At 39.2% G+C, this 27,403-nt stretch overlaps 1 long non-coding RNA gene across 1 annotated transcript in view; it reads left to right on the top strand.

The window, feature by feature from the left end:
* LOC110351037 (uncharacterized) overlaps positions 1-27,134 on the top strand; it is a 30,537-nt gene extending 3,403 nt beyond the window's left edge. The window contains exons 2-3 of the long non-coding RNA XR_002398061.2: positions 25,909-26,001; positions 26,543-27,134. This is a non-coding gene — a long non-coding RNA (uncharacterized LOC110351037). The remainder of the gene's footprint in view (positions 1-25,908; positions 26,002-26,542) is intronic.
* The last annotated feature ends 269 nt before the right edge of the window (positions 27,135-27,403 follow it).

Here is a 27,403-nt window from a genome sequence, read left to right on the forward strand (position 1 = left end):
GAAGGAGTCAAAGATGGCGCCCAAGTTTCTGGATTGAGTAACTAACGGATGATGCCATTTACCTGGGAATGTTAAGTAGACGAAGCAAATTAACTTTGAAGATGTAGATGGTGAAGTACTCGTGTGGCCATTGAGTAGAAATACCCTCTAGACAGTTGGTTATGTGGTGTGGAGCTCAGAATAAGTTTGGACTAGGAAAATATATGTGGGACTCTTTGATACATCGTTAACCATTGAAACAACGGAAATGGGTAAGTTAGAGAGTAGCCTCAGTGAAATAGGAGGGGAGAAATTAAATAGATGTGGGCAGCGTCGACATCAAGAAGTTTAGCTGAGAAGAGGTGGTGATTAAGTGAAGTGGCTGGAGGTGTTTGATTCGTGAAACTGAGGAAGAATTGTCTTTTGAAAATGAAAGAAGTTTGTATACATGTTTAAATGGTAATAGATAAAAGACTGGAGACAGGGAAAGATATTGGAAGTGTGAGATAGGGTAATGGGTCCAATGAAGTGTTTAGGAGAGTAGATGAGAAATTACAATGGACCTTCAAATTATGACCAGCCTGACATAACAAACAACTTGAGTTCATTAGGTTAATGGAATATTCGCCTGCTCCATGTTATCTGTAGTGCGTACCCAGGTAAACATCCCAATCTCAGCTGTATTGATTTACAACCAACTTGAGTTACAACCAGCCCTCAGGAACCTATTAAGTTCGTGAGTCAAGGGTCCACTGTACTTAGATATCATAATTACACCCAGGAGGAGAAAGTGCACTATGTTCTACAGCGATGAGAGGGAAAGGACAAAGAATAGCTGTGAGTGGAGTACATTAATAGTTCAAGAATTTGAGGGGTTTCTTTGTTGTTGTTTTTTCCTGCAGAATCATATTTGGTGGGTTGGTGAGTGGTATCCTTGGCAATTTGAGGAACATGGCAAGTAAAATACCCGCAGTGTAGCCAGGTTTATCAGACATGGAGAGAGCAGTTTTTCACTTTTTGGTGTATCAGAATCACCTGGCAGTATTTGCTAGCATGTAGGCTCAAGACATCATAACATCCCAGTAGATCTGAGTAAAGCCCAGGACTCTGCATTTTAAACTGGATCTAGTTGATTCTGAAGTGGTATCTCTTCACATTACACTTTGAGAATTACGGATGGAAAGTCTAGAAGAGAGTTATAGTTGTCCCTCAGTATCTGTAAGGGGTTGGTTCCCGAACCTCCCCTGTCCTCCTCCCTGAATACCACAGTTCTCAGAGGCTCGGGTCCCTTATATAAAATGTCCTAGTATTAGCCTATGTCCTCCTGTATATTTTAAATCACCTCTAGAATACTATATGTAAATACTATGTGAAATAGTTGTCATACTGTATTGTTTAGTGGAGAATGACAAGAAAAAGTCTGAACATAGTACAGATGCAGTTTTTAAAAAAGAAAGTATTTATGATTTGTGGATGGTTGAATCTGTGGGTCCATGGTATGATTTGGATGTTGGTCCATGGTAAGTCAATGCAGTAAAGGCTTGGTTCCCAGTGTGGCATATTGAGAGATGTTGGAACCTTTGAAAAGTGGGACCTTGTGGGAAGTCCTTAAATAATTGAAGGCAAGTGCTTTGAGGGGACTATGGGATAACAGTCTCTTCCTCTTGGGTTTGTTTGTTTGTTTGTTTGTTTTTTGAGACAGAGTTTTAATATGCAGTTCAGACTGGCCTGGAACTCATGACAATCCTCCTCCCTCAGCCTCCCAAATGCTGGAATTACAAAAGTGTGTTACTATGTGCCTGGCTCTTCCTGTTGTTCTTTGCTTCCTTACTTATGAAATGAGAGGTTTGCCCTGCCATATACTTCCTCCATGATGCCGGCTTCACCAGAGCCCTAAAATCATGAGGTCACCTGAATTTGAACTGGAACCTTCAGAACCATGAGCCAAAAAACTCTTTTATTTCTTTCTCTTTCTTCCTTGTATCTCTCTTTCTCTTTTACTGGGTATTGAATTCAGTACCTTCACATTGAGCTATACTTTCAGTTCTCTTTTATTTTTTATTTTGAGACAGGGTTTCACTAAGTTGCTAAATTGCCCAGGCTAGGCTTAAACTTGCAGCCCTCTTGCCTGACCCTCCCAAGAGTGCTGGGATTACAGGTGTGCATTACTGTACCCAGTGAGCCTTTTCTCTTTATAAAATAATTGCTTTAGGTATTTTGTTATAGTGATGGAAAGACGACTGGTACAGTGCAGAACCCACAGATACAGAAAGCTGACTCTATTTTATATGGAGAATCTTCATAAAATAGGAAGAATTATCAATGGAAAGAGAGTGAGAAGCCAAAAAAGCGTAAGTGGTAGGGCATAATTCCTAGGAATTGATTCAAAGATTTGGGAGAAAGTATAATGAAAAACAAAGGAATGCGTTGGCTCATATCTGTAATCCTAGCAACTTGAGAGGCTGAGACAGGAGAATTACAAATTTCATGCTGACCTGGGCTACTTATTGAGACTTTGTCTCAAAAATACAGGAAAAGGGCTGGGGTTGTAGTTCAGTGATAGAGTAATTACCTAATATGTGAGCCCCAGGGCTCAATCCCCTTTACTGAAGAAAAAAAAAAAAGAGGAGGAGGAAAGATAAACCGTGGAAAGCAGAAAGATTGCCTTTCAGCAAAGGTCAGAAAGGTCATCTCTCCTATTAAAATAGAAGAGAAATGGATAAAGATAGATGTTGAAACAGATCTTGTTAGATATTGGTAGTTTCACCTCCAACATTTCCACCAGTGATAGCTCCAACAAATTTGGAAAAGAGAAAAACCATCAATAATGATACAGTAATTGAATGGTGAGTTCTTTTCATATATCTAGCACACAGTATGCCATTTAATCCTTATAGTACTCAGGTACTAGGTCCAATGCTCCTATCAGCACTTCACTAAAAAACTGAGGTTAGAGAACTTATAAGTAACTTGCCCAAGGATCCATAGTTCTTAAGTGATAGTGCCTGAGTAATCTAAACTTCAAACCCTATTTGTCTGACATCTGAGCCTACCCTATGAGCTGCAGATATTATGCTGCCAACCTTCTCTTGAGTAGGAGGTATTAATTTGTATGATAGCATGGATAATACCTTTCTGTGGTGGTAAAGCTTAGTTGTGTCAACATGATTGTCTTGGAAGCCCCTAGGGATTAGTGAAGCACACTTCTGGGTATGTCTGTGTACATCATGGAGGTATTACCTTGGGTACTATGTGTGTTCACTAGTCCCTTCCTCTCTGGTGCTGTTCCCCTGCTTGGCTTCTCCACTCCTGTGAACTAAGCATCTTTGTTCTACCATGCCCTTCTACAATGATGTTCCTGCCTTGGAGCCAGCTAACCATGAACTGAATCCTCTGAAACTGTGAGCCAAATTAAACCTCACCTCTTTTAAGTTGAGATGTTGGATATTTTTTCTTAGGAACAGGAAAGCTAAAATAGTCTTAAGTTTTTTGTTGCTATAAGAAAATACTTGAGACAAAGTAGTTTATAAAGTCTAGAAGTTTATTTGGCTTGTTCTAGAGGCTGGGAAACCCAAGAGCATAGCATCAGTATTTTCTTGGCATCTGGTGAGGGCTTTCTTGCTGCATCTCAACATGGCAGAAGGCATTACAGATGAGGAGAGAATGGGAGGAGGGAGGGAGAAGAAGAGAGAAAGTTAGTTTAGATTAAAAATGTCCCCAAAGTCCTCATACACTCATAGGCAGGGCTTTTGGAAGGTGACTGAATTATGAAGTTGCTATAGCTGACTTGCTGTTAGGAGGTGGGGCTTGTTTGGAAGAAGTGGATCATTGGGAGCATGACCTGGAAGGATCTAGCTCCCTTCCTTGTCTCTTCCCTTTGCTGTCTGCTTCCTGGCTACCACAACATGAGCAGCTATCCCTCCACTAGGCCCCTCTGCCATGCTGGTCTGCCTTGGAGCCAAGGACTCTACCAGGGTTCTAACACTGAACCAAAATAAAACTCTCTTCCTTTAAGTTGTAGGTGTTAGGTATTGTATCTCAGTGATCAGAGAGAAAGGGGGAGAGAGAGAAAGAGAGAGAGAGAGAGAAGAGGAGGAAGGGGAGGAGGAGGAGGAGGAGGAGGAGGAGGAGGAGGAGGAGAACTCTTTCATAATAAAGCTATTCACATGATAACTAACCTGTTCCCATGAGAACAGTCCTATTGGGCCCCACTTCCCAACATTGTCACAGTGGGAATTAAAAGTCCCAATACATGAACTTTTGGAGGGACACCTTCAAATCATAGCAACTTCTTTTACATGTGAGATTAAAACTTTGTCCTTCATAAACTCTCCAGTGAATCCCTTCCTACTGCTGTCTCAATTCTGGAGGATAGCTTCCTGCCTAATTTTTTTTCTTGAGTATCATTTAGGACTCTTTCTGTTGCAAGTGACAGAAAATCACTCAGGCTGGCTTAACAGGAAAAAAATAGTTTTAGCTTTCATAACTGAAAACTTCAGAACTGCCTCCAGTCTTAGCTGGGTAGCAGCTGAGATAATATTGGTTTCTGATTTCTTTGGTAACCTCCAACACCATCTTCAACTCTGTGGCCTTCATTTTCAGACTTTATCTGATAACTCATAGCTCTTCCCTGGATCACACAATGGCTCTAAAAAGTTTTGTTGTTTTTGCGGCTTGGTCTAAGCAAAGATGAAGAGCTTTTGTTCCTTAGATCTTCAGAATACATGCTTAATTCCTGAACCAATCGTTCCTAGCATCCCTGGAATTGAAGGGGAAGTCAAATTCAGCCCAGATACGTGAGCTCTGAGAGGTTTAGACAGTTCTTCAAAAGGGATCCAGAGAACTGTCTTTACTGAAAAGGGTGAATGGACAATGACTGGGAAACAGCAGGTGTCTTCCATGGCCTTCTCTTGTCTTTCCTCCTCTCATTAATCAACTTTGCTTGTGCATTGTCAGTGATTCATGCTGAACTCTTTGCCAGAGGGAGACTGGATTAATACTCAATAACTCTTGCAACTCTGTGTCTATGTTTATACATCCTTGTCATCTCCTAGTTTAAACATCTTTATTGACTCTCCGTCACTCACAGAAAACTCACAATATCGGTTTTCAGTGCTCCACTACTTGGATATTCTGTGCTGTTTTAAGGTAGTGGAACACTTATATTCCTGTTGACATGATATTATTATTTTGTAGTTTCAAAAAATATGAAATTTGGGGCCGGGGATTTAGCTCAGTGGTTCCAGCACCTGCCTCACAAGCGCAAGGTCCTGAGATCAATCCCCGGTACCAAAAAACAAACAAACAAACAAACATGAAATTTGAATCATTTATGTCTTTAGACATACCAGAAATATGCTTCATTAAATTTTGGAATGAAATGTAAGTGGGTTTATTTAATAAGCCATTTCTGTACTTCCATAATAATAAAAAAGAGAAGAAAGTAACATCCAACAAACCAAAGCTTCTAATGCAAGAATAATTCTTAATCAATCACAAAGACTTTCCAACAAATGGAATAAGAACTGAACAGTATTGGCATTAATATGATGTTTACATTAGAATCTCCATTTATATAAGATGAGATAGGAAGATGAAGACAAGCAGAAATAATACATTTAGAACAAAGAAAAATACAGTTTGTTATTGTCTTAGTCCATTTAGATGCTATAACAAAGTACCATAGACTGGGCAAGTTGTAAGTTTTGTAAATTTATTTCTTATACTTGTGGAGGCAGGGAAGTCTGAGCTCAAGGCATCCGCAGATTACGTATCTGGCACCCTCTGCCCCATGAATGACTCCTGTTGCTGTGTTCTCAGCAGGATGGAAGGAGAAAACCCACTTCCTCAAATCCTTCATAAAGGAAACTAATTCCATCCACGAGAGTGGAGCCTTCATGGCCTAATCGTCTCATGAAGGACCCACTTTTAATACTGTTGCACTGTGGATTAGGATTTAGCATGAATTTTGGAGATGCAAAACATTCAAACCATAGTCATATTAACACGAAAAAAATTGTTGTCCCTGCAGAGAACACCTCTTGCCCCCAAGTCTCAAAGTCACCAACCAAGAGATAAGACTGTTTGAAATAATGGGTGTCTAAGTCCATTTTGTGCTGCTATAACAAAATACCCAAGGCAGGGTAATGTAATAGGAACAGAAATGGATTGGCTCATGGTTCTGGATGCTGGGAAGTCCAAGATCGAAGGACTGACATCCAACAAGAGTCTTCTCGCTGCATCCTCCTGTGGTGGAAAGAGAGGGGGCAAGATGGAACAAGAGGGGCCAAACTCATCCTTTGAAAAAGGTTTCCCTCCCCAACAACAACATGAATCCATTCATTAGGAGGAGGCCCCACCTCCCCTCAAAGATCCTACCTCAAAACACTGTTGTTGGGCCGGGAATTTAGCTCAGCGGTTTTGCCGCCTGCTGCGCAAGCGCAAGGACCCGAGTTCCATCCCTGGTACCAAAAAAAAAAAAAACAGTGTTGCAAATTTCCAACACGTGAACTTGGCAGTATGCATTGGAAGCATAACACTGGGCTAAGGAAAAATATTTGTAACTATTTTCTTATCATTCCTTTAGCTAGCACAGATTCAGAAAGAAGTTTTCAGCAACTGGAAAGTATTTCACTGCTCTGTGGTGACATTGATGAGATAGTTACCTTTTAGAAAATGACTATAATTCTATTTCATTTTTAACTTCAACTTTGTCTTACGTGGTATTTCTTTTAAGCAATATTTTATTTCTATATTAAAATGTTATATATATTTTTATTTTCAGTTTCTATTTTTATTTGTATGTGTTTGCAGTACATAATGATTACTGTCCTCATGGAGAGTTGTTACATATAATAACACAACTTAATTCTTTTGTCGTCCCCTTCCTTTCCCTCCCTTCATCCTCTCTATATCTCTTGGTCCCCTTCCCATTTGCAAGCAATCTATTTCCCTACTTCCTATTAGTCCTATTTCCTATTATTATATTCCTTTTATTTTGCTCGTTATTTATATTTTTGGTTTCTCATGTATGATAAACCATGTGATATTTAAGCTTGTATGCCTGAATTGTTTCACTTAACATTATTGTCTTAAGGTACATTCATTTTCTTACAGATGAGTCAAGTTTATTCTTTATGGAAGAGTAGTAATCCATTGTGTATAAATACCGTATTTTCTTCATCCATTCACCTGTGGATGGATATATAGGCCATTTCTAAGATTTAGCTATTATAAATTTTGCTGTTATAAACATGAGTTATCATATGCATGATATTACTGTAATATATATGATGTTTTTAACTCTTTCAGAAGATTCCTACAAGGGAAATAGCTGGGTCAAATGGAATTTTTAGTTTTAGATTTTTGGGGAATTTCCGTACTGATTGCTGCAGTGGTTGTACAAGTTTACATTCCTACCACAATGTAGAAGAGTTCATTTCTCCCTGTAACCTCACCAGCATTTGTTATTGTTTGATTTTTTGGTGATAGCCAGTCTTTTTGATGTAAAATGGAATCTCCGTGTTGTTTTAATTTGCATTTTTCTAATGGCTAAATATGTTCAATATTTCTTCTTTGATTAGCCATTTGTACTTCTGAGAAGTGTATTCATTTTGGTTCTCCATTTTTTGATTGAGAATATCATTTGGGGAGATCTAATTATTTTTATTTCTTTATATATTCTAGATATTAGTCCTCTGTCCAAGGAATAACTGGCAAAAAAATTTTTTCTCATTCTGTAGGTTGTATCTTCACTCTGTTAGTTGTTTACTTTGCTGTGCAGAAGCTTTTTAAGTTGATATGATTCCATTTGTTGATTCTTTATATTATTTCTTGAGCCATTAATGTTCTGGAAAGTCCTTACCTATGTCTATTTATCTTCCTTATCTATCTTATCTTCCGGTAGATTGTTTCTATTTTAACATTTAGGTTTGATCCATTTTGAGTTTAGTTTAGTACCTGGTGAAAAATATAGGTCTAGATTCAATCTTCTGCATGTCGATAGCTAGATTTCCCAGCACTATTTATTAAAGAGCCCATCTTTCCTCCAGTGTGTTTTTGTTTCCCTTGTCAAACATCAGATGGCTGAATATGCCATCTGATTAGCATCCATTCTGTTCCATTGATCCATGTGTCTGTTTTGTGCCAGTACCATGCTGTTTTTATTACTGTAACTTTGTAATGTAACTTGAAGTCTGGTATTACAATGCCTCTTGCTTTACTCTGGTTGCCCAAGATTGCTTTCACTATTCTGGGTCTCTTCTGGTTCCACATGAATTTTAGAATTGTTTTCTCTAGTTCAAAAAGGAATGCTGTTGGTATTTTGATTGGGATTGCATTAAATCTGTATATCATTTGGGTTATATTGGCCATTTTAACTATATTGGTTCTGCCTATCCAGGTCTATCCCATGATAGATATTTAAGTATATTTACATTCTACGTATATTTATGAACTTTTGAATTTGAGAAGTACTAAATGTCTTCATTAGCAATATGACTTTCCTGCAGGGTGTGGTGGTACAGGCCTGTAATCCTAGTACTTGGGAGGCTGAGGCAGAAGGATTGTCACGAGTTTGAGGCCAGCCTGGGCTACATAGTGAGCTCAAGGCCAGCCTGAACTACATAATGAGACCCTCTCTCAAAACAAAACAAAAAAGAAATATGACTTTCCTATGTTTACCCCCCCCCAAAAAAAACCCATGAATTTTAGCTCTCCATATATGAAAATACCTTCACAAAAGCTAAGGAAATCAGATAAGAAATTGTAGCACCTGACTACAGCACAGAAATAAGAACAGAAACATTCAGCTCAGTGTGGTGGTGTATACTAGTAATCCCATCATTTAGGAGGTTGAAGCACAAGGATTGCAAGTTCAAAGTTAGCCTGAACTACACAGTCTTAAAAAGAGAGAGAGAAAGAAAGAAGGAAAAAAACATTGAAGAGTGCAGGATGGAGTCTTACACCTCCAGCTCTCATGCTCTGATGCTGCCCTGATGTAGGAAATTAAAGTTGGTTCCTCCTTTTTTGTGATACCTGCTCCACATGTGTTCTTTTCATTGGGAACCTCTCCTGACCTTACCTCCCTTTAGTTCACCAGCCCTGAAAATTTTCTGAGCACTGAAAATTTTCCTTCAATCCTACCACTGGACCCATCCTCCTAAAACTCAGCACTGGGCAGGCTCCCACAGACAGCACCTACTCCCTGAGCCTCCAGGATTACCTTACTTCCAGGCTGACCATAGTGGCCCTTGGCTCCAGACCAACATCTGGCTGGTACCAGCGGTCCTAAGGTTTGACTCCAAGTGCTAGATCATCCTCCACAGACTCAGTCTGCATGCCCACCTTATGACTAGACCAGCACCAAAGGTCCCAGGCTCTGGACCTCCCTAATATTACCAGGCTAGTCCCCATGGCCTCAGGCTTGAGGTCTACCCTAGCACCAAGTCACCCCCTGCATCCCTAATCATCAGACTAGCATCTAGCCTTAAGGCCAGACACTGCAGAGAAGTCTCCAGGTCCACCAGCCCTAGGCCAGCTTTTGTAACCCCAGATTCCAAGCCCACCCCAAGTTCCAGACCAGCCCACCTAGCCCTAGGCTTTAGGCCCACCCCAGTGCTATATCAGCACTTTTGGCCCCAAGTGCAGGCCAACACTGTAGACATAAGTGCAAGGCTTTCCCAGTGCCAGGCTGATCTCCATGGGTCCACATTGTAGGCTGGTCCCTGTAGCCTCACACAACAGTAGACCTAGGGTCCAGGTCTACTCCAGCAGATCCAAGATCCGGGTCCATCTCAGTATACCTTAGTGGTGGGCTGGCCTCCGTAGACCAAGACTCTAGAACTACTCATCTAGACCTAGATTCCAGGCCAGCTCTATCACTCCCAAATTCAGGCTGGTCCATGAAACCCACAGACCAGCACCTTCATACCAACCTCCAGAACAGTCCTTCAAAGCCCCAGGCTCTAGGCCAGTGATGGTGAATGTTTTAGAGACAAGTACTCAAATTGTAACTTAAAACCCACTTATTTATCACAAAGTACCAATACTGCAATTAAGCCTGAATACTGAGTTTTAGTTTAGAAAAAACAACTCATTAATATCTTTTATCTTAAAAGAAAAGCAAATATCATGCATGCCACAGGTTTGCCACCAGTGCTCTAGCCTAACCCCCATTACCCCAGCTACCAGGCTTGAACCCATAATCCCAGGATCCAGGCTAGTCCCTGCAGACCTAGGTTTCATGTCTTCCCTATCACTAGGCTAACACCAGGATCCAGAGGAGTTAGAATGCAGGGCTATTTAAACCGAGCCAGGGTACAGGCTCACATCAATAGACCTATGTTCCAGATTGGCCCTCACTGAAGATCCAAGACCATGTCTATAAACCATGTGCCAGGCCAGTTTCCTGGACCTAAGCCTACCCTCACTAACTCAAAATTCAGACCTACCCTTTTGCCAGATTAGCCATTATGAACCAGGTTTCAAGCTGGCCTCTGTGGATATGGGATCCAGGCCTGCTCTCACAGATCTAGGCTCCAGTCTTACATCTGCAAAGTCCAATCAACAGGTCCATCTCATTGTCCACTGGCTCCATTCCCAACCCCACAGACCCAAACACCATGGCCACTACCTGCGGAGCCAAGCCCTTGGTCAATTCATCTAAGGACTCCAGCAGCAAGCCATGTGGACTGTGTCATATGGCCTCCCCAGAGTATCTGGACATGCTAACTAGTAAAGGCTTTCCCAAAAAAAGTCATTCTGCAAAGAATGAAGTAAGTCCCTATTTTTTCAAATAAGCAGACACCAACACACTGCCACAAAAAGCAAGAATTATCAGGGAAGCACATCAACACAAAAGACACAAAGCAAATCACTAGTAACTCACCCTAAAGAAATGAAGATATGGGGGCAACCCACTTTCTGGTCCCCCTTCTGTCTCTCTTAGGCAGAAGCTTTCTTTCTTCCAATAAATTTTTCCTACTCTTAACCTCCATTGTCCCTAGAACTCATTCTTCAATTTTAGAGAACACAAACTTGCATTTTGGATATCTAGTAGGTTTGGGAGTTATAGCTCTTCCCCTATATCATTTTAGAGGTCTTCCACTGAGATTACTAGTCCGAGGTAAGAGTTTGCTTTTGTTCCATATGTTCTAACTTTGGTCTTTTTGCTTCATAGATTGCTACTTTTCATTTCATAGGCTCTGGGCATTTGTTTCATAGATTCTGGTTTTTGTTTCATAAATTCTGGCCTTTGTTTTTGGCTTTTGTTTCAAAAGTTTCTTAATTTTAAGTTGTGTGTTTTAAATGTTTGCAAATTTCTTGTTTTTCTTATGCATTGTCTTTTGTTAAAATTATGTTTTATTCTTGTTTTGTATGTGTTGCATTTGGACTTTGTTGCTTTGAAATGTTGTAAAATGGGTCTCTTATGAAATAGTCTCAGATAAAGACAGTTCAGGCTTTTGTGTGTCCCTTATAGATTGCCAAACAGTGGTCACTCTGCCAGCTAGTGATTGCCTTTAGGGCAGCTGCCACTCTCAAAGCAGGGTGTGGGTTTCTCCAGTTGCCCTCTGGTGGATCCCCACTCCCCTTGACACCGTTGGCAGGTGGAACGTTGACCAGATAGGCAATTGGGTTCCTTTTGGAGACAGATCTCTGATTGCATGGAACTAGCAGAAACTGAGGTGACAACTGAGGGGTCATGGCCAGGGCTACTCTCTGGCGGATACCCAAAGGTCCCTCAGAAGAAACTAGCTCCCAACAGCCCATCTGGGTAATCAGCAGAAAATCTCCACATCTTGTCCCTATCTGGACTCCTCAGTGAGATGAAAGGGGAACTCTGTCAGTGATTATAAGATATCCTCTGTCTCAGAGCGATCTGAAGCAATGCCATCAGAGCCCTTTCTTAACCCTCCATTAAGAGTTTAAGAGTTGAGCTACAGGTTTGGACTGCCTTCTCTATTACTAGCAAGACCTCTAGACAAATGTAGAAAATGAATCTTTGATAGATTAAAAGCTACCTGAACCTCCCCCCCCCCGCCCCACGGCATGGTCTTCATCATTTATGTGTGTAGGGGGGAAATGCCTTTTCCAGTAGGTTATAGACTTTGGAACATTCACTGTGGACTTATAGAATGCTATATGGTGATTGTTTTGGATGTTTAACCAGCTTGAGCTTTATTTGGGCTTTTTCTCTCTGCTAGTGAGTTAGAAACTCCCCTTAGGAAAAAATAAGAACCAAGATGCATTATGTAAAGGTACAGTTCCCAGTGAGAAATGTAATTGTGTTGTATACCTACAATGTACCAATAAAAGAATTTAATAAAGTAAAAAAACAAACAAACAAAAAAACTCCGAACTTTTCTCCAACTTGTTGGGAGTTCATTTCAGAATCCCTAGTGGTCAGACTGTTCCTCCTTCCAGAAAGTCAGACTAAGGCAACTTGAAACAACTGTTTTGTCTTGCACTAGAGAAAATAACAATCAGTAACTTGCATTTGTGTTTTACATGCTAACTAGAATATGGGACTACTTTGGTCAGCCTTTCTCTTCCTTCATGCATGTGCTTAGGAAGTTGATAAAGGCGCCTTTACTATGTAGATGGTGGCTGCTAGGAGGACCTATGAGTTTCAAATACCTAGTGAATTTAAAATGGACCTTAAAGGAGTAGTCTTGTCTTGCTAATAAAAGTTGCCTAAATGACTGGATAGATAACAGAAATTTCTCAGCGCTTTCTCTGCCTTAGGGCCCAGGACAGAATCTCTGAACAACCTCTGGAGGTGATCTCTTTTGCAGGAAAAGTGCCCTAATTTGACTGTTGACCTATTTTCCTCTCTCTCTTTCAAGAAACTAGGAAGCAGTGGTTTAAAACTCTTGTTTTGCTAGCAATACTTCCTTCTCTAAATATGATTGTTATGGCCAAAGTCAATTGTACTTTGTGCTTTGAGAGAACCTACTTGAGTAAGGATATGCGTTACCTGAGGAAGATAAGATTGCGTGCTGGTAAAGGGTAGATAGTCCAGTCTGGTTTTATTTTCTGGTTCTCTCTCCAGACGGTAGCTACCTACCCTGGAGTGGTATAAACCTTGGGGGACATTCTGGGATCAAGCAGAGACTTATGGGATGCCATATTTGTTTCTCTTGTTTCAGATTAGGAACTCCATATCTGAACCTCTTACTTCTTTGGAATATATTAAGGAGCAATTTAGTATTTCTCTACACCTGCGAGTGGTGTGCCTACCTCCTAAAGCCAAGTACACAGAGGAAAGTACTATGATCTATCTCACAATTAGAATTATACTGTAAAAGAGAGAAAATGGTCAAAATCATCTTATGTGGAGATTTTCTTTACACTAAGAATTCTTGCTTATATTCACATGTAAATATGGGACATAGAAAAATGAGAGACACCTCACCTTTAAAACATTCAATACCTCTAAGCCTGAGGCTACTCCTCACCCTTTAGGACCTGAGAACAAAGTTTCCAAGACAACTTTAAGCCTTGACCACCAGGTACTGAGGGTGGAATTTCTAGGCCAGCCATAATTAATCTCTATGAGGCTATATCCATCCTTAGCTAAGTTGTTCAGGTCCCTCAAAGACAGCATCCCTTGCAGGAAGTAAATGACAAATAAGGGACTACCTGTGTTCATGTGTCTTTCTCTCAGTGATCTAAGACATTAAATGACACCTAAAAAAGTTTTCAGATGACCCTGATATGTACATTGAGGTCTTTAGAGAACTTACTCTGATCTATGGACTAGATTGAAAAGATTTTATGTTGCTGTTAAATCAAATATTGATTTCTAATGAGAGACAAGTAGTATTCACTTGTAAATACAAGCTACTACTACATGTACAGACAAATATTATCTTAATTTTAGAAGCTGAAAAGACAGGCAGCCAGGGGAATAACTGGTTCCCACTGGGACACAACCAGTTCCTATACAAGACCCCCACTGGCCTGCCAATTAGGAGATTAAATAGAAGACATTTTCAGGCATGTGTTCTTGAGGGTCTAAGAAACATGAGAACTAAGTCCTTCAATTATTTTAAATTGTCAACTATTTATCAGGAAAAATAGGACATCCCTATATCCTGATTTGATAAAAAGAAATACTATAGTTTTTCCCAAGTCACAGTTTTGCAATATGTAGATGGTATGCTGTTATGTGCCCCCTCAGAAGAACTTTCTAGCCAAGACATCTGCTCTGCTGAATTTTCTAACAGGCAGGAGTTATAATATTTCTAGAGCTAAGGCACAACTTTGCAACTTTGAGGTAAAATATTTAGCCCTTATTATATCTAAGGGAACCCAAAGACTGGAGGAAGAAAGAATTAAACCAATTCTTTCCTTTCCATAGCCCAAGACTCTAAAACAGCTAAGGAGATTCCTGGAAATTACAGGCTTTTGTGGCCTTCAGATAGCAGGATAGAGATTTTGTGACCCCTCTATTAGCATATAGAAAAACCCAAGAGAAAAAAAAGAAAAGAAAAAAACCCAAGAGACAGACACCTGTCTGTCAAAGAAGAAATTCAAAAAGAAAGTTGAAAAAAATATGGACACACAAACCAAAATGGACACACAATGTAATAAAACTTATAGAATGCCGCAAAAACAGGTTGTTTTTGTTTTTACAGTGCTGTGGATGGAACCTAGAACCTTTGCACTGAGTTACATCCCCAACTCATTTTATCTTATTTTATTTTATTTATATGTTTGTCTATTGAGACCAGGTCTCACTAACTTACTAAGTTGCCTAAGATAATCTAGAACTTGTGATTCGTCTCTTAACATCTCAGATTTCTGGGATTACAGGAATGCAGCACCACACTTGGCTAAGCAAAACCATTTCTAAGAGGAATGTTTAAGCAACAAAAACCTATATCAACAAAGACAAAGATCCTAAGTAAGTAACTTCATGTGATACATGGAGGGACTGGAAAAATAAACACAAAGTTAGTAGAAAGAAGGAAATAATAAAATCAGATCAGTTATAAATAAAATAGATGATATAAAATATGAAAAAAGGCCAATGAAACAAAGAGTTGCTCTTTTGAAAAGATAAACAAAATTGATAAACCATTAGTTAGATTAAGAAAAAAACCCAGAAGACTCAAATAATGTTAGAAATGGAAGAAGAGACTTTGAAACTTGTACCTGGTTGTCATGGGTTAAGCAGCTTTTTTCTAACATGCCCTTCCACCATGACGTTTCTGCCTTAGAGCCAGATGACTATATACTGAAGCCATAAGGCAATAATAAAACTCTCCTTCCTTAAATTGTGTATGTTAGATGTTTTGTTTCAGCAATAAAGAGCTAATATACATGCAGAAATCCTCATCTAGCAAAAATACTAGCAAACTGAAGTCAACAGCAATTTAGGGGGCTCATTTACCATGACCAAGTGGTACTTATCTCTGGAATTTAAGGACAGTTCAACATACATGAATCCAAAAATGTGATGACTACATTCACAGAATGAAGAATGAAAATCATAATATCTCAATAAATGCAAAAAACCATTCAACAAAATTTTTATGATAAAAAACTTAACAAATTATAGAAAGAATGCACCTCAATACAATATAGGCTGTATATGACAAGCCCATAGATAGAATCCTACTCAATGGTGAAAAGTTAAAAGCTTTCTCTCTAAGATCAGAAATAGGGCAAGAATGTCCACTCTTTCCATTTCTATTCAGTAGAGCAGTGGAAGTCCTAGCCAGAGCAATTAGGCAGGAGAAGGAAATAAGAAGTATCTAGATTGGAAAGCGGGATGTTAGTCTATTTGCTGAAAGAATGATCAGATAGAGAAAAACCTAAAAATTCCACCAAAAACTCTTAAAACTAATAAATGAATTCAATAAAGTTACTATATATAAAATCAACCTATAAAAAATAATGTGTTTCTATACACTAATAATAATGAACTACCCAGAAAAGAAACCAAGAAAACAACCTATGAAATGGGAGAATACTGTACATTTGTAGACCATAACCCAATAAAGGGTTAATATCCAAAACATATAAAGAATTTAACAACTCAAAGGCAAGAAAGAAACTCAATTATGAGATGGGAAAAAGGACTTGAATAGACATTTCTTAAAAGAAGGCATACAAATGGCCAACAGGTATATGAAAACTACTCAATATCATTAATTATCAAAGAAATTAAATGCAAATCAAACCACATTGAGATAATCACTCCATGCCTGTCAGAATGACTATTATAAAATTGACTAAAGATAGCAAGTGTTGTAAGGATGTGGATAAGAGAGAATTCTTGTACACAGTTGGCAGAAATGTAAATTAGTATAGTCATTTGTCTTAGTTACTTTTCTCATTGTTGAAACAAAATACCCAACACCCAAAGTTAAAGGAGGAAAGATTCATTTAGCTCACAGTTTGTAGGGGTTTAAATTCATAATCAGCTAGCTCCAAGGCAGGATGGCACATAACAAAGAGACAACAATTCATGACGGACAGAAGATAACAAAGCAACAAGGGACCTGAACAGCGTCTTTCTGCACCTTTTATCCTATCCAGACTACTTAGGGTGGGTAGCACTCACACCCTTAACCCTAGTGCCCTTGAGCATCACATTGCACCATGAATCAATTCTAGCATCACACACTCTAGATCCAGCCACCTCTGAAAAAGCCCCACCTATGACTGCATGAGGCTTTGGGGGAACATCTAAACACAAACCATACCACCATTATAGAAAACAGTATGAAGATTTCTCAAAAAAATACAAATGGTACTATTTATGATTCCACAATCCTCCACTGGGTTTATATCTAAAAGAAATGAAATCAATGTGTGTGGAAGGGTTATCTGCACTCCTGTGGTCATTGCAGCATAGAATATATATAATCATATATATATAATCTTGGAATACTATGATAGCCTTAAAAATAAGGAAATCCTGTGACTGTGACAACAAAGATTGCACTGGTGATAATAAAGTGAAATAAGTTAGGCACCTAAAGATAAATACTGCATGTTACATATATGTCAACTGTAAAAATAAAAAAGTCAAATTCATACAAATAAGGAGTAAAATGGTGGTTACCAAAGACTTGAAGGTGGAGAAATTGGGGAGATGATAGCCAAAGGACACAAAATTTCAGTCAGAGGAATAAGTTCAAGAGCTCTATCGATACCAGGTAACAATACCTAACAACAATATTTTGTATATTTGAAAATTGCTAGTAGATTTTAAGTGTTCTCATTACAAAAATGATAAGTAATAAGATGATGCACCTGTTAAATAACTTGATTTATCCATTTTACAATGTGTGTACATATCAAAATACTACATTGTTGTATACTATATATACAATTTTAATTGTCAATTAAAATAAAAGTATTAAATACTCAAGTATTTAGAATATACCGCAACACAGTAAAGGTTATAATGACAAATCCATAGGTAGCAGCATACTCAATGTTCTTAGAATATATTATGTAAAAATAAATAATATACTGAAATTATACTCCAGAATTTAAATTATTCATTAGTTTGATACTGGAGGACCTTCCAGTCCACCCCTTGTCTACATTTTTGGATTCTTCCCAGTATGTATCTCCATGCAAACATATTTATATGCTTAGCTATGTGTCCTTTTCCAGCCTGTACCTCATAGTGAGAACCCGTCTCAAAAAATAAAAACAAAAACAAAAAACTCCCCCCCAAACCAAAATTGATAGCGAATCCTCAACACAAATGAAGCCAGAAATGGTCATATTTTACAACAAAATGAAAGGCAGAGTAGACATTGTTGATGAATTATCCAGCAACTATGATGTCACTCGAAACACAGAGCATTGGCCAATGGTTGTGTTTTATTTCATCCCAAACATGTCAGGCATAAATGGTTTCATAGTTTACAAAGAAAATAACAAGTGCAAAATATCACAGAGAAAATTTCTTGGAGGATTAGGACTAGAATTGATAAATGATAATTACAACAGGTGAAGAATAATAGGTATCTGTCCAAAGAACTCCACAAAAGGACTCTGGAGCAAACTGGTGAACAGACAGATGAAACATCACAGGAACCTCCTAAGAAGACAGGAAGACCAGCAAGATGTCAAGTGTGTCCTACCAGAGAAGACAGGAAAACAAGACACTGTGCTGTCAGTGTAAGTGACATGTGTGCATGGAACCTGCTGTCCTCATGTGTGAAGACTGCCTTAGGTGTGACGATTGAAGCAAAGATTATTTTTGTTGCAGAGTTTTATTTGTATTTTCATTGTAGTTCTTATAGAAATTTATTTCTCTTGTTATTTTTTAGATTTTGAAAATGTTGATGTTTATTATAAACAATACATATTAAAAATTTAATATTTTATCTTATTGATCTTATTTCATATTAAGTACACATTGTATAATATAATAAAACTCATAAAATTTAAATAAATAATTCATTAATAGAAATGCTCCTAAAAAATAAATGTGGGTGTTATATACTCACCTAGTGCTCCTTAAAAAATTTGACCTGACACACCTGGGTAAATCACCTGGGAAGCAATTCCTCTCCTTCCTCCAGCTGCTGGACTTAATTGATTGAGTTGGTGTCCAAATAATCACAAGTGCTATAATTCAATGTGATTTTTGAACTAAGATTATGTTGTTTGTCACAGAAGACAATTTTTCCCCATAAGGAAGAAGGGTAGGCCATGGGTAAAAGTGGTAAAATATACAAACAAGGAAACAGATGTCTAATTAAAAATAATCAAAGAATCATCTCACCTCCCTCCAAAGGCTAATTTCTATAGAGGGTGCTCTCCTGCTGTCCTGAAACAAGATGTGCTATATCTGTGCATGGGCATTCTTTTCCTAGGCAATATTAGTGTGTGAGCATAGTTATTTTCCAGATCCTACTCAATGTCCCTTCTGTACAGAAATCCCTTTACTAGTTCCATAGGCAGAGTGACAGGCTTCCATTTTTATTGTCTAATTCTTTTACTCATGTCTAATCCTTTTTATGTGTTTTGGTTGCATTTGTCTATCTGTTAGTGTTCCTCACTGTTCTTTTCAGCAGTGCTTTTGTACATGGTAAGCGCTCAATAATTGTTCAATTGAATTAGCCTGAAGTGATGACCCTAGACTGGTTAAACTTGAGTCTGCCTGAAAATCAATTCAATGATGAAAATGAAAAAAATAAACTTATTGATTCATATAACCAAAAAGTACAAATATGGACTTGAGGGTCTGGGGACTAGATGGTCACATCTTGACTCAAGCTTGTTCTCCATTTCATGGCTACATTTCCTGTGTCTTATTTATTCTCCTGTGGGCTTTCCCCTCATAGGCTGCCAGCAACTCCAGGATTACCTTCTGTCCTGTTTGTGCCCCTTTGTCAAAAGAAATAACTCTTTAGCCACTCTAGTAAAAGTCTGGGGTTCATCTATTGAACTTCCCTGGGTCTTAAATCTATTTGCTCAGAGGGAAGGTGTCCTAAACACCTTACTTGTGACTGGGACAAAATACATGACACCTATAACCTAAAGGAGGAGAGGTTTAGCTTATGGTTACAGTCCATGTTCCAGCAGCTCCAGGGCAGAAATGGCAAGTGAGAGAGGCCTAGCAAAGGAAAAGTCCCTCACAGCATGATGGTCAGCAAGCAGAGAGAGAAGGGAGGAGTGCGGAAGGAGATGCATCATTCCTGGTCTCTCTCCCAGTGAGCAACCATCCCCGCCTCCAACAGCACAGTTACCTCTAACCCATCAGTGATTAATCCACAGATGAACACAGCACCCCCATGACCTTGTCACGTTTTAAAGCTCCATCTCTGTAAGTGCAAAGGAATTGAAGTTATCCCTTGTATATTATCCGACCATAGTGCGATGAAATTGGAGATCCATAGCAAAAAAACCCGCAAAAATTTCATAAGCACATGGAAATTGAACAATACACTTCTGAATAACCAATGGGTCACAGAGGAAATTAAAGAAGAAATCAGACAGTTCCTTCAATTAAATGACAATGACACTACAACATATCAGAATCTATAGGACACAATGAAAACAGACTTACGAGGGAAATTCATAGCAGTGAATACACATATTAGGAAAACAGAGCGAGCCCAATTAACCTGAGGCTGAACCTCAAGCTTCTAGAAAAAGAAGAGCAGGACAAACCCAAAGCTCATACAAGGGAGGAAATTATAAAGATCAGAGCAGAAATCAATTCAATGCAGACTAAAAGAATGATACAAAAAAATCAATGAAGGCAAGAGTTGGTTTTTCAAAAGAATAAACAAAATTGACAAACCCTTAGCCAGCCTTATCATAAAAAAGGAAAGAAAAGGCCTAAATCCATGTAATTAGGAATAAAAAGGATGAAATTACAACAGACCCAGCAGAAATCCAGAGGATCATCAAGACCTACTTCAAGAACCTATACGCCAATAAGCTGGAAAACACAGAAGAAATGGACAGATTCCTAGATATGTATGAATTACCAAAGTGGAACAAAAAAGACCCCAAAATTCTAAACAACCCCATATCAATCAATGGAATTGAAAATGTAATTAAAAATTTACCAACTAAGAAAAGCTCATGTCCTGATGGCTTAACTGCTGAATTCTACAAGACATTTAGAGAGGAACTACTTCCACTACTGTTTAAACTCTTCAGTGAAATTGAAAAGGAAGCAGTACTCCTGAATTCATTCCTGGAAGCAAGCATCACCTTGATCCCCAAAGCAGAGAAAGATCCAATAGAAAAAGAGAACTATAGGCCGATCTCACTAATGAACATAGATGCAAAAATCCTTCATAAGATACTGGCAAATAGAATGCAGAAGATCAAGTAGAACATATACCCTGAAAAAGTGGGAGTCATCCCAGGTTCAACATATGCAGATCAATCAATGTAATATACTGTATCAATAGATCCAAGGACAAAAATCATAAGATCATCTCAATAGATGCAGAAAAAGCATTTGACAAAATCCAACGTGCATTTATGATTTAAAAAAAAAAAACGCTACAAAGACTTGGAATAGATGGTCTCTACCTCAATCTGATAAAAGCCATCTATGAAAAACCAACAGCTAATATCATACTAAATGGTCAAAAAATGAAATCCTTCACACTAAAATCAGGAAGAAGACAAGGATCTCCACTATCACCATTCCTGTTCAATATAGTTTTAGAAACATTAGCCATGGCAATTAGACAATAGAAAGAAATAAAAGGAATAAAGACAGGAAATGAAGAAGTCAAACTGTCATTATTTGCAGGTGACATGATACTCTATATAGAAGACCCCAAGAATTCCACTAAAAGTCTTCTAGACTTAATAACCAAATTCAGTAAAGTAGCTGGATACAAGGTCAATGCACAAAAATCAATAGCTTTCCTCTACACGATAAAAGGACTCACTGAGAGAGACATAGGGCAAACAATTCCTTTCACAATAGCATCCAAAATGAAATACCTAGGAATCAACCTAACAAAAGAAATCAAAGACCTCTTCTCTGAAAACTATGGCACTCTGAAAAGAGAGATTGAAGATGATATCAGAAAATCAAAAGACATCCCCTGCTCCTGGGTAGGAAGGATCAACATAGTGAAAATGGCCATACTTCCAAAACTGCTATATAGATTCAATGCAATCCCAATTGAAATCCCAGCAGCATACTTCACAGACCTTGAGAAAAAAATCCAAAAATTCATTTGAAACAAGAAGAGACCCAGAATAGCAAAAGTAATTCTAGGCAACAGAGACATGGCAGGGGTACCTCAACCCCCAATTTAAAACTATATTACAAAGCTACTGTGATAAAAACAGCATGATACTGGCAAAGAAACAGACCTGAGGACCAGTGGAACAGATTAGAAGATGCAGAAACAATGCCAGACACACTCAGCCACCTCATCTTTGATGAAGGAGCCAAACACTCTCACTGGAGGAAAGATAGCCTCTTTAATAAATGATGCTGGAAAAATTGGGTTTCAACTTGCCAAAGATTAAAACTAGATCTATGTCTGTCACCATGCACTAAACTAAAATCAAAATGGATGAAAGATCTAAATATTAAAACAGAAAGGCTGAACCAGCTGGAACAGAGGTTAGGTAGAACTCTTGATGACATCGATGTAGGAGAAGATTTTATGAACAAAACCTCAGTTGCCCATGAACTAGCACAAACAATCAACAAATGGAATTTCTTCTTATTAAAAAGCTTCTGCACAGCAAGAGAAACCACCAGCAGTGTGAAGAGACAACCCACAATGTGGGAAAAAATTTTCACCCATGGTCCCTCAAAGATCTACTATCTTGAATCTATAAAGAACTTAAAAAATTTAGACCTCCCAAATTTAAAGACCCAATCCAAAAATGGGCATCTGAAATGAACAGACATTTCTCACACAAAGAAATAGAAATGTCAAATAAACATATGAAAAAATGTTCAACATCACTGGTCATTCGAGAGATGCAAATGAAAACAACACTGAGATTCCACCTCACTTCAGAAAGAATGGCTGCTATCATGAAATCAACCAATAACAAGTGCTGGCGGGGCTATGGGGGAAAGAGGAACCTTTCTCCACTGTTGGTGGGAGTGTGGACTGGTGCAACCACTGTGGAAATCAGTATGGAGATACCTTAAAGAACTAGGACTAGAGGTCCTATTTGACCCAGCTATTCCACTGCTGGGGATCTTCCCCAAAGAATTAAAAGAATCATACCACAGTGATATATGTGCACCCCTGTTCACAGCAGCACAGTTTGTGACAGCTAAAGCTTGGAAACAGCCCAATTGCCCATTAACTGGATACTGGATAAAGAAAACATGGTTTTTCTATAAAATGGAGTACTACCCAGCCATAAGAATGAGAAATTAGAGACATTTATAGCTAAATGGTTGCACATTGAGGCGATACTCTTAAGTGAAATAAATAGGAAACATATGTGTAAATATCAAATAGTTTCTCTGGTGTGAGAAACTAAAAGTGTAAATAAGGGCTAAAAGGTAAAATAAATAATGTGAAATAGTAAGAAAAGGGGTAAAGGGGAAGTGGGAGGGGTAGGGGAAAGGAAAGAAGGGAATAATGGAATTAATATGAGAAAATGAAAAAAATGGAAAGAAAGTCTTTGTAGATAGAGAGGGATGGAGGGGTTGAAGGGAGGGCAGGGGAAGGGGGAAAAAGTAACCAAGAGAGACTATGTAAAGGTGCAAATTCCCAATGATGAATGTCATTATATTGCACACCTAAAATGTACCAATAAACTTAGTAATATTAAAAAATTTCTACAAGTCTTACAACTAGTAGGTCGAGAAACTCACTTTTAAATCCTGTTGGGTCTGACCCTGACGTCCAGATTTCCCCGTTATACCACACTGGCTGTCAGGGTATAAAATACTGAATCCAGCACCAACCTTCTTTTGATATCTGGCGGAAGCTCTGGGGATCAGAGCAACTCAAAGAAAGCAGCGTGGTTGAAATACAGCCTCAATCACGATCCCCCTGAAATGTTCCTCATCTTTTGTAGTTAGCAAACTTACAGCAACATAAACTCAGTCCAAGCACTAGGAACACAAAGATAAGTGTGGTACCACTTTAAACATCAGTATCTGCTTCAAAGGCAGGGGTAAAAGGGAGAGCAAATTAAAGCCTGGGCCTCTGTGCTTGGAGCAGATGCCAGAGAAATCGGCAGAGCTCACGATATGCTCCTTCCAGGTTTGAAATCACCGTTGGTCCCTCCCGAGCACACGGGTGCTGCGGAGAAAGGTGGCCTCGTTAGAGTGGCACACATTTGCTCATACATGAAATTCCTCTTGACGCTAATGGAATCCTTTCCCTCTGTTATTGGTGTTAAAGACACCAACTGGTCTTTCTCTTGGCATCATCTCCTAAGCCCTCTGAGTGCCCAATTCAGCAGGACCTGAGGATTTGCCTCATGGGGAGGGGGCACCTCTGACTTCCACTAGAGGGCGCGTGATGCCAGTTTTCAGCTAAGGGTCGTTCCTGGGGGACTGGAAGTCATAATTCTGTTATGTCATAGATCAGCAGGTGGTCAGATTCACACACACACACACACACACACACACACACACACACACACACACACCCCTGGGTGGGTGCTTGCTTGATTTAAGAAAAATGTCTGGAGAGTGTCTCCTTGGGTGCCCAGGAGAGGAAGAGGGATGAGTAGGAGGATTCCCTTCCTCAGTACCCTCTCCTGCCTTCCTGCCTTTCCCTCCCTGACTGGCCGTTCAGGCAGCAGCCCCTTCAGGAGGTGGAGGCAGAAGGGTGTCACCTGCTTTCATGAGCGATAGCCATGCACAGTGCCACTTGGTGCCTGCGAGGTTTGCAGGTGTAGACTAACCATGGATGGGGTGTTAGGAACTTCCAGGAGCAGAACACTGAGATGCAAGATTCCTGAGGGAGAAAGGCTGATGTAAGAAAAGGAAATTAGAAACCAAGTGAGCAGAATACTCAAGAGACTGCTACACACAATGCATAACAATGAAGCTTCCATAGCTCCATTTGACTCAGGTTGGTCTCCTTAATAATTTATATGTGGTGGGTGAGTAGGAGGGAAGCTTTCAAATGTTTCCTCGTCGTTCCCTTTCACTGTCTCTGAGGCGGTCATGTTGTCCAGAGGATTCCCCAGGTGGAGCCACAGACTCCAAGTGCCTGCCGTTTGCCTAAGGTAACAGAGTGAGATAATGGCAATTGTGGTGCTAGCCAGCAGTTTCCTCATCGGTGCCATATGAGTAGTGCCGGGGTCTTTCAGGCACCTGGTGGGGGCAGGCTGGAATGTGTAGGCAAATATCAGTAGATGAGTAGATTTTGTAATGTAGACAGCATTTAAACTGTGCTGAGCTCCTTTGGGAAACGATGCTACAGAAATCCCATCTCGGATGGAGTTTTGTCCAGATAATTTACAGAAGGGGGATATATATGGCAAGGTCTGCTCCCCTGCCAACTCCTTAGTCTAGGTCCTCTCCATACCTGGGTCTGAACTTGTTTTTCCCTGGCTTTGCCCCCTCCTTTCCAGTTCAGACTGTGTACATTGCTCCCAGAAACATCCTAGAAAGCCAATTATACCATGTCTTCTTCAGATATAAAAATCTCTTAAGGTGGGAGTCACAAGCAAGTGATGTTAGTCCTGTAGATATGCTTTATTTGACCTATGTAATGTTTCTAACAGTATTCTGTGGTTTCCAACTTTGAAGAAGAGAATTTTAGATACAAATTTGAATTTCTAACCTTTTTGGAAAAATCCAAAGATTGGTAACTTCCGTCAGGACCGCATTGCCCATACAATTGGAGTGAAGTAGCAACTGCTACTTTCAGGAAGGGCAAACGTGACATTATCTTTTCATGTGCTTACTAACCATTCCTATAACTTTGGCAAAATATTGTCTTAGTCACTTTAGCATGACAGCTGCAATTTAAAGAGGAGGTTTGCTTTGGCTTGCGTTTTAATAGTCTCCTTCATGCTGGCTCAGGGTGGCATGGCAGAGGGAAATGATAGAGGGGAACTGCTCGTGGCATGGTACACCAGAAAGAGAGAGATTTTAGGGAAGAGCTGGGGAGGCAGAGAAACCCTTCCAGGCCACGCCTCCAGCAACCCACCTATTCCAACCAGACCTTACTTCCTAACAGCAAGTCAGCTATAAACCTTCATAGCTCAGTGGCTTCCCAAAAGGCCTGTCTATGAATGCATGGGGCCTTGGGGAGGGCATCTAGATATAAAACAGATATCTGCTCAGATTGTTTGCCCACTTTAAGAAGAATGAATTGCTTGTCTTTTCACTGAGTTGTCAGAGTTCTCCTTTACTTTTTACTAGACAATTTCACCTTAATCCAATCCCCTCTTGCAGTTAATAATTCTTTTAACTTTCCTTATTCAAATTTCCCTGTGGTATTTCTCTTTATTTGATTCTGATTTATATAGGTGGCTACTAGTATTTATTCTCTGATGATCCTGAGAAAGAAAAAAAGCAAGAGGAAAAGGTTGGAGCTAGACACCTTTGCATTTGGATTCCAGGTATGTCACTTACTTCTTTGTGATCTTAGGCAAGGCATTTAACCTTTTTGAACTTGTGTGTTCAAACTTGTATGTTATCATACAAACTTTCAAACTTGTATGTTATCATACAAAATAGAAAACAATGCCTACCACACAGTATTTTCTTAAATATTAGAGATCATATGCATAGATATGAGTACATCACAGAGATTAATATTTAGTAATGACTCAGTGACTGATAACCAATAGCAGCAGCAGCAGCAAGTGATCAAGAGCTAAAAATGAACATGAGGATGATTGTGATAGTTAACTGTGATGTCAATTTACATGGATTAAAAAGGCCTAGCAGATTAGTGGAACACAGCTCTGGGTGTGTCTGTGGATGATTGGCATGTTGGCACTAACTGAGAAGGGAACGTGTACCTCAGATGTGTATGGCACTAACCAATAGGCATGTAGCCTGGATGGGGTAAAAAGGGAAAGGAGAGGGAAGTCTTTCCTTTTTGCTTCTTTCGAGGAGCTCCAGTGTTTGTCCTCACCCTTGGATGTTCATCTCCAGTTCTTTCAGCCTTCCAACAAACCCTTCAGCCTTCCAACATGGACTCACACCAGACTCTGAAGTGAGCTCCAGGCCTTTGACTTTCCACTGGATCCTCCAACTCTTCAGCACACAGGCAGCAATTTTGCATTCTCCTACTCTGATTCCACTGTAAGACTACTTGGTAAAGCATATATATTCTGTCCTGCTAGTGAACCCTAATGGATAAAATATTCTGTTGAGAGGACTGTTCACTCAAGTTACACTTGATTAAAATGTCCTTGTTGTTATTTAGTGAAAAAAGTGTCCTTAATGGTACATGTGGGCTGCTATTGCCAAAGACATGTGGGGGTGGGGGAAGGCACCAGGTGATGATGGCTCAGGAAAGACCTCATATGTTGGCTGCAACTTGGGAACTTATCATACATATGAGGTCTGGTCTTCAACTTCACAAGCCCGTTTTATCAGTATTAGAAGTCTCTAAACTTTAAAAGGCTGACTTATAGCAACTAAACTCACATAGTTATTTTAGCCTTTAGGATAACTGGAGGGACTCCCTCTTTTAAGAACTGATTTATCAGTCACTGCCTGTCATCAAAGCTAAAAATGATTACTTATTTTCATATCCAATACAACTATATGTGGAGACATGGGTTTAAGCTAAAATGATCAAGTTTCTATTAAAAAAATAGATCATAAAATATCTCAAGCACCACTGCAATGCTTATGAGAATTACATAGCTTACAAGTTTTAACATTTCCATATATTCAAGTTTTATGTGTAAGACTTTTTGCTGCCTTGAAGAATATTAGGACTAGAATCAGGAATAGACAGAGGGAAGGAGCTATAAAGCCTTTAATATATTGCCAACTAGAGGGTAA

This window comes from Heterocephalus glaber, unplaced genomic scaffold, assembly GCF_053883595.1.
Source record: "Heterocephalus glaber isolate CG9 unplaced genomic scaffold, H.glaber_assembly_v1.0 deba00001442, whole genome shotgun sequence".
NCBI classification, from domain to species: Eukaryota; Metazoa; Chordata; class Mammalia; order Rodentia; family Bathyergidae; genus Heterocephalus; species Heterocephalus glaber.